The sequence below is a fragment of the Lissotriton helveticus genome, chromosome 6 (genome assembly GCF_964261635.1).
Source record: "Lissotriton helveticus chromosome 6, aLisHel1.1, whole genome shotgun sequence".
NCBI classification, from domain to species: Eukaryota; Metazoa; Chordata; class Amphibia; order Caudata; family Salamandridae; genus Lissotriton; species Lissotriton helveticus.
The window spans coordinates 1,197,277,932-1,197,285,776 of NC_136067.1; the positions used below are offsets into that span (position 1 = coordinate 1,197,277,932).

General features: G+C 40.4%; 1 long non-coding RNA gene across 1 annotated transcript; it reads left to right on the forward strand.

Annotated features, from left to right (window-relative positions):
- Positions 1-4,135: 4,135 nt before the first annotated feature.
- Positions 4,136-5,988, forward strand: LOC144761684 (uncharacterized). Its single transcript, XR_013595848.1, has 5 exons — positions 4,136-4,180; positions 4,283-4,714; positions 4,801-4,888; positions 5,000-5,105; positions 5,771-5,988. It is a non-coding gene; the product is annotated as an uncharacterized LOC144761684 (long non-coding RNA).
- The last annotated feature ends 1,857 nt before the right edge of the window (positions 5,989-7,845 follow it).

The window sequence follows — 7,845 nt, forward strand, 5'->3', positions numbered from 1 at the left end:
TTAGTGGATGGATGCATGGATGCCTGTAAGGATGGATGCATGGATGGGTGGATGCATGCATGGTGGATAGGATGGGTGTATGGATGGATGCATGGATGGCTTGATGGATTGATGCATGGATGGGTGTATGATGGATGCATGGATGGATGCATGGATGGGTTGGATGGATGGGCGTGCATGGATGGATGGGTGCATGGATGGGTGGATGGATGCATGGATGGGTTGGATGGATGGGTGGGCATGGATGGAGGGGTGCATCGATGCAATGGGTGTGTGATGGATGCTGGATGGATGCATGGATGGGTTGGATGGATGGGAGTGCATGGATGGATGGGTGCATGGATGGGATGGGTGTGTGATGGATGCTGGATGGATGCATGGATGTGTGTGCATGGATGGATGGGTGCATGGATCGGTGGATGGATGGATGCATGGATGGGTTATGGATTGATGGGTGGATGGATGGGTGGAAGCATTGATGGGTGGATGAATTTGCGTTACATAAAAGATAGAAATATGACAAAAAATCAATATGCATTGTGAATTTACCCTTGACCCATGTGGAGATTAGGGGGCCGATTAGGATGGCGGACGGACTTGCGTCCGTCCGCCACCCTTGAGGAGGAGGGAACGTCCGCAGGGGCTGCGGCGTTCCCTCCGTGCTGATTAGGATGTGACCGCCAGGGTGGCGGTCACATCCTCTATATTTAACATTGCGGCGGGTGCAGCTTCAAGCTGCACCCGCCGCAATGTTAAAAAAGCATGTTTTACATTTACATGCACAAAGCGGCCGGCACCGCACGGTGCCTGCTGCTTTGTGCACGCAAATGCAGGGGGGTACCATAGGTACCCCCCATGTGCACCCCCCACCCCCCATTCACCCAGGGGGCCCGCAACGGGCCCCCAAAGTGAATGTCCGTATGCTTTTCCATGGCGGAAAAGCCGCCGTGGAAAAGCATGTATTCACGAACATCCTAATATGGCGGACGGTGTCTCATAGACACCGCCTGCCATGTTATAGCTTTTCCGCCACGGTCGGAAGCCGACCGCGGCGGAAAAGCGGCGGACGGAATTCCAGACCCACCAGCCATCCTAATTTGGCGGTGGGTCTTTGGAGGCTCCGCAGCGGTTTTTCCGCATCCTCCAGGCCGGCGGACACTTCCGCCGGCCCGGAGGATGCGGAAAAACCGCCATCCTAATCGGCCCCTAAGTATGTAAGAAAAAGGGGGAATCCCCGACTAGAGTTCCTAATACGGGATAAGTACAATGTTTGAAGGGAAGAAATTAGGAACTAGTGTTTAAAGACCATGGACATAAACGGACTAGTGACAGCATAAACTATAGTAAGACAGGAACCATGATACAAAATTATTTTATTGAATTTTCATTTTAGTAAAAAAGCACAATTGAATATACATAATTATTATGTGCATGCCTTCATGATCCTATATAATTTTTTGAAATAATATAATTAGAGTTGGGATCTATACAAGGCTGATATTAGAGATATACATTAAAACATGGCTGAATGTATCAACACCATGTGGAGATTAAGACACATACAAAAGAACACGTTTAAACCTTTTTATTTTCTTTACATTGCACTAATACACAATACTCAAACAAGTTGTGAACATTTTATTGTATTTACATAGCATTAATACTAAATACTGAAACAAGTTGTGAGCTTTTAATTTTATTTATATTACATTAATACAAAATACTGAAACAGAAACAACACAAACCATTAACAATTTAAGGGTGGTACAGATCCCACAAAAAATTTAAAGAACATAGGGTGTCCAATGTGCAGATAGGATTTTGGAATGTGAGGGTAACCACCCAGGCTATTCGTATAGCAAACAAAGGCTATATATTCAACTGCAACATTCCCAAGATCAGAGAACTTAAACCATAACACAAACAATAAAAATGATATCAAAAATAGTGTATTTTAATAAAAACAAGGATAGTGTATTTCTATAAAAAGATCAAGTTAAACCCTACGACCAGGATAGTGAAAACCATTACTAAAATAACAACTAAAGCCCTAGACACAGGAATTATAAATAAAAAAGAATTTGAATTTTTAAATAAATCGGATAAGAAAGTATCATGCATATACGGACTGCCAAAGGTGCACAAGAACCAAGAAGACCCTCCATACCTTCCAATAGTCTCAACCATAGGGACTCCTTTGGAAGCCATCTCCAAATATTTGGACAACATATTGCGCCCATATATCTCATTGTCACCCTCCTATATTAAGGATACAGGTGATATAATAAAAAAAGTTGAGAATCTCCATTTTAATCCTCAGAGAGACATTTTAGTGACTCTTGACATCGAGTCATTGTACAGCAACATACCACAAATTGGAGCCATAGAGACAACACTATGGTTTATTGAAGAACATCAAATCCCTTGCTGTAGCAACTTTATAAGGGAATGTCTAACTCTGGTATTAAAAGAGAATTGTTTTGAATTCGGTGAGCAACTGTTTTTACAAACGAAGGGAGTCAGCATGGGAGCCTCTATGGCTCCATCAATAGCCAATATATACATGATTGCTTTTGAAACAAAAAACATTTTTAATGAAATGGCCCCTTTCTTCGAGTCTGTTTCCCATTGGTACCGATACATAGACGACATCTTCTTTGTATGGACCAATGGGGAACAGACTCTTGAGGAATTCCTCCTGTGGCTAAATGAAGCAGATGCAAACTTGAGGTTCACTGCCCACACGAACAAGGACAAGGTAGAGTTTCTTGATATTTTTATAAAAAATGATGAAGGTACCCTAAAGGTTGACTTATACACAAAACCAACTGCGAGGAATACAATGTTGCACTTCAAAAGTTTTCACCCAAAGTGTCAAAAAGAGAGTATTCCGTTTTCCCAATTTCTCAGGGTACGGCGCAACTGCACCGATCTAAAAGATTACGATTCGCAATCAGAAACTATGAAAATCAAATTCATCCAAAGAGGCTACCCCCGTCGCCTAGTCAGAGAGGCTTACAAGAGAGCTAGGTTTTATGACAGAGATGCACTCCTGAATTCTAAACGTACGAAAAACGCACCGAATCTGGTCTGCATAACTAAACATTCCACCTTAGATGGGATCATTAGGCAAATTATTAACTCAAATTGGCACCTATTGAACTTGAATTATGCTCAACAAAAATTGTCCAAACCTATGTATGCGCACAGGCGCAATAAAAACCTGAAGGATCAAATTGTCCGCTCCAGATTCAGCAAAAGTCCGGAAAATCCACCATTTGTACAACGGTCCTTTACGAATAATAACCCAATAAAAGGCACATCAAGCTGTGGCTCATGCAAGTCATGTAAGAATATCCATCTTGGTGAGACAATGACCCTAAATGAGGTAGAAATAAAAGCAAAAGACTTATGGACATGCAATACACAAAATGTAGTATATCTTATTACATGTCCTTGCCATCTAGGATACGTTGGCGAAACAGGAAGAGCAATAAAAACTAGGCTGACCGAGCACAGGTCTGCTATAAAAACAAAAAAAGTTACAGCACCACTAGTGAGCTATTTTTTGGACTTCGGACATTCTCCGGAAGAAATAAAATGGCGAATTCTGGAAAAAATACAGTTGCCAAATGATAAAGGAGGGGAAAAGATTAGAAAAAAGCGAGAACTATACTGGATTTTTACCCTTAACACATACGAACACGGCCTAAATTTAGAATGCCCGTGGGCAAACGCTATAATATGATGGAATAACTGAATAGATGAACAGACCCCTAGGTAACTGCATGAACCAATACATTTAAATGTATGGTTAATTCCATCTTAACATAAGGCTTAATTGACCATCCAAAACTCCTAAAGACTTCTGTAGTATGAAGACATTAAGAATTTTTACCTGAATAGATTAAGTACTAACTCATGTTTAGGAAGGGTAAGTGAGTATGCAGGAGTACACCGGTAAAGTCTCCACTCTTTTACTTTATTTTATTCCAACCACAACAACATAGGTGAAAAGGGAACCATAGCTTTAAATAGGGGAGGAGCTTCAGGGGAATGATGTCACGAAGGTGTGGTATAAATACCAATAGGATTCGATGTATGAATCCCTTTGTTTTCTGCCGTTACAAGCCGCCGGGTGATTGGACCAGTGCATGAGGGAGAAAAAAGCGCCAGAAAGGTAAGCCTGAAAGGGAAGGGTGTTCCCAGCCCCTACTTGTCAAGCGAAATAGCTTTTAGAAAATCAAGTAGACTGATAGTATCATTTTGTTAAACTCCCCAGGCACCTCCCAGGTACTCTGTCAAACAAACGAGATACCTGCCAGAAGCGAGCGCTCAGCAACACATTTTTCTAATCTCCGCGGTCGGAAAAGGAAAAACTGAGAAACTGGTCTGACTGCAGCGTTGCCTGCAGCCTTTTAAGAAAATACGAACGGCGGTCTGTTTATTTAAAGAGACTAACTAAGGTAGGATAAAATATTGTTTCTCCTACCGCATGGGGCCCTGACAGAAGCTTGTTACAAAAGTAAAGTAAGAATAAGTAAACAAGCTTCGCATTTTTATCTTTCCCCGACAGTCCGATGCTGACGCTGTGATTATATGCGGGGAACAGCTTTTCTTTGAAGACACCACACGAGCTGTCTTTAAACCTAACCAGTTACTGCCCTATGGTTGGTTGCGCTTTACATTTGAAAAAAATCCCCGTTTTTTATAGGTAAGAGAAATACCATCACAAGCACATTTAGGTGTATCTAATCCGTGTGTCATTGTAACGCTTAGCCCCTATGGTTTTATCTACAGCCAAGAGGCATTTCTGTACTGGAAGAAACCCACAGGAACTGTAAATGCAGAGTAAGTGAGATGGGAGCAGTGGATCCCCAAAATTGAGGTAGGCAACCCGAGATAAAAAGAGAATGAAGGCATTTAGATGCCGCCCTCAATCACGCGATGGTAATCAATAGAGAGCTCAATAAGTAACATAAAATTATGTCTTCTACAGGTGACACATGCCGATTTCAGTGAAAGAAAAATAACGGTGCCTCACTTACTCTGTTTTTAATTGAAGAAATTCATAGATGGACCATTTGAATAGAGGTCTATTCCAGGTAAATACATAGGAAGCCTAATATCCTGGGGAAAATGAAGAGGTATACACCAATTTAGTTAGATCGTAGTGTTGTTGACAAAAGAAATGGAGTATCAGCTTAGTGGAGGACGACAGGACAGGACACCAGTTGCTTACGGCGCCAAAGTCAATATTTGAATCTCTTTGTAAAAAGCTGCCTGAAGCTTTAGATCTGAAGCTGCAAATTCTCTTTTTTCCTTTTTTTCATTTTTCTTACCACTGAAACTTTCTTTCTGGGTGTCTCTCACTTCTTTTCTTGATAGAAGGATAAAAGACATTAAGTTTATTGAATGTAACTTGAACGGAATTGCTATAAATGTTATCAGTGAAACAAATGCACACTAAAGACAAAATACGTAATATCAAAATTGTGTTTGTCTAGGCCTGTTCACCTTAGGATAGCTCCAGTAGCAATGTTTCTCTTGTACTCCTTGCAATGTAATAAGCAAGAATCTAAATAAAACAACGAACTGCACAAGATATTCCCATGTTAAATGAAGTGAACCAAACAATAGTAATGAAATGGATAAGTGTTCCAGGGTTCGCTATTACCTATCATGAATGAACAAATTGAAATTGTAAACTGTAACACTGTTTTAAAACGTAGAAAAACAATAAGAACTAATATCATTTTGTTCTTTATAGATATATTGGCTGAAATTTTAAATGTCCTGAGGAAGACACCACGACGTGTCGAAACGCGTTGACTCATACACAACAGCCACAGCAATAATAGACAGGACATGCATCATTGCCCGTCTTATGTTTTTTAATTTGTGTTCTCTTAAATATAAAACATACCACTTTTTATCAACAATTCATCATAATTGTATATTTACATTGTAAGAGAAATTTATCCTTGTTTTTATTAAAATACACTATTTTTGATATCATTTTTATTGTTTGTGTTATGGTTTAAGTTCTCTGATCTTGGGAATGTTGCAGTTGAATATATAGCCTTTGTTTGCTATACGAATAGCCTGGGTGGTTACCCTCACATTGTATGTTTTCCCTGACCCAGGATTCTCATCCTTACCAGGGGGCCCTTGTTTCTTCTCAGATAGGATTTTGGTACACAACTGCAAGGGCAAATGTTTTTAACCAAAGGAATTAAGTACGTGTGCGATGGAAGATAGGTAGTCACACGGCACACTCAAGGTGAAAAGGTTTAATACTTCCAAAATTCGTGTAGACATTTCCTTAGAACGCTGAGAAAAACGTGGATGTAGATTACCTGCTAAACACTGTGAGATGCGCATTTCTTGGTAACTTTGCTCCTTTTGCAAAATCTCAAGAAAACTGTAGAAATTAGGGTGCGGTTTTCCAATACTTTTATTTAAAGAGTTGTGCCAACCCTCTATGGCATTGTTTGTTTTTGCTCCTCCCTCTAAGCAGGTGGAGTAGCAGTTCCACCAGTCCACAAAAAAACATGGTTTCCTCCGGCAACCCGACCTGCTTAGATGCCCAATCCATGTATCTTCAAAATAATTTAATATTGGTGCCAATTTTTCTTCGTTTACCACAAAATATTCAGACTGTGTAATCGCTGTGTAGTATTCGTCTACACTATTAGGAGGAACAAAGCAAAGACCTGAAAGTTTTTTGATCTCAAACTGTACTTTACTATCAGACATATAATCCTCAATAAGGGATGTTTTTTTAATTTTACGCCAAATTGCCTGAGAAAAGTGGAAAAAACATCCTTGTATTTGGGTATCCATGTACAATTTCGTTATAGAATTTATCATGGGAAATTCGAAGTCCATGATTACTTTTCTCGGACTTTTGTTTGGGATTTTGGCTTTTAAGACTGACAAAAACTCAGTATACGTTGAAGATTGTTTGTCTGGTAGTAAACTGTAGACTAAAGGGACTACAATGTCGTTAACGTACCCGTGAATGGTGTAGATTTGGGTGAAAGGGGTGGGCGTGCTTTTAAAGGTCCCATCCATCGTCCACACATCACTGTTCTCCAAGCGGTTGAGACTGCGGGGGGGGGGGGGGTGCTAAATATTAGGATGCGCTTTTGACAATTTTCATTGTCATACAGAAGAAACGGTTCATTGGAAACGGTAACACTGAGTTCAACAGGAATTTTAATATCCCCGAAAGTTTGTGGTGCCACGCGTTTTGGGTCCTTCGCATGTTTCTGCCGTTGGATCATTCTCCGTAATTTGGGGATGGCAGGCATACTACTAGCCACATGTTCAGTAATGTGTTGGGATACCTCCCTTAAAATGGCACCACAAGGGTCATTGGAGTTGCCTGCAATCACTTTCATTTCATTTATCGTTTCTCGTACTTCAATAGCAGTTGCAGAGGCTGCGTGGTTATGCTCTGTGCTTCTTAAAACAGACTCACCCAGAGTAACCGCTCGGCCTCTGCAATCGCTTGAATAGTATTGCACACACTTCCAATGACCCCTTGGCTCAGAATTTCTCTCCTTACAGTATATATAACCGCTGTGTTTGAGTAGACGGTTTCCTCTGCTTGAGGTGATATATTTCGCCATCTTTGGATCAGACAATTGCTGTAGATAAATAAAAAAAATAATTACCAACATGAAAAGGAAGACATTATAAAAATGGTAAGAAAGACATTTTCTGTAGGAACCCCCCCAAAAACATGGCTTTTAGAGATGATAATAAAGAGATTTGATGTATTAACAAAACAGAAACATGCATTTTTCAAATTGAAAAAATAAATTATTTCGATAATGC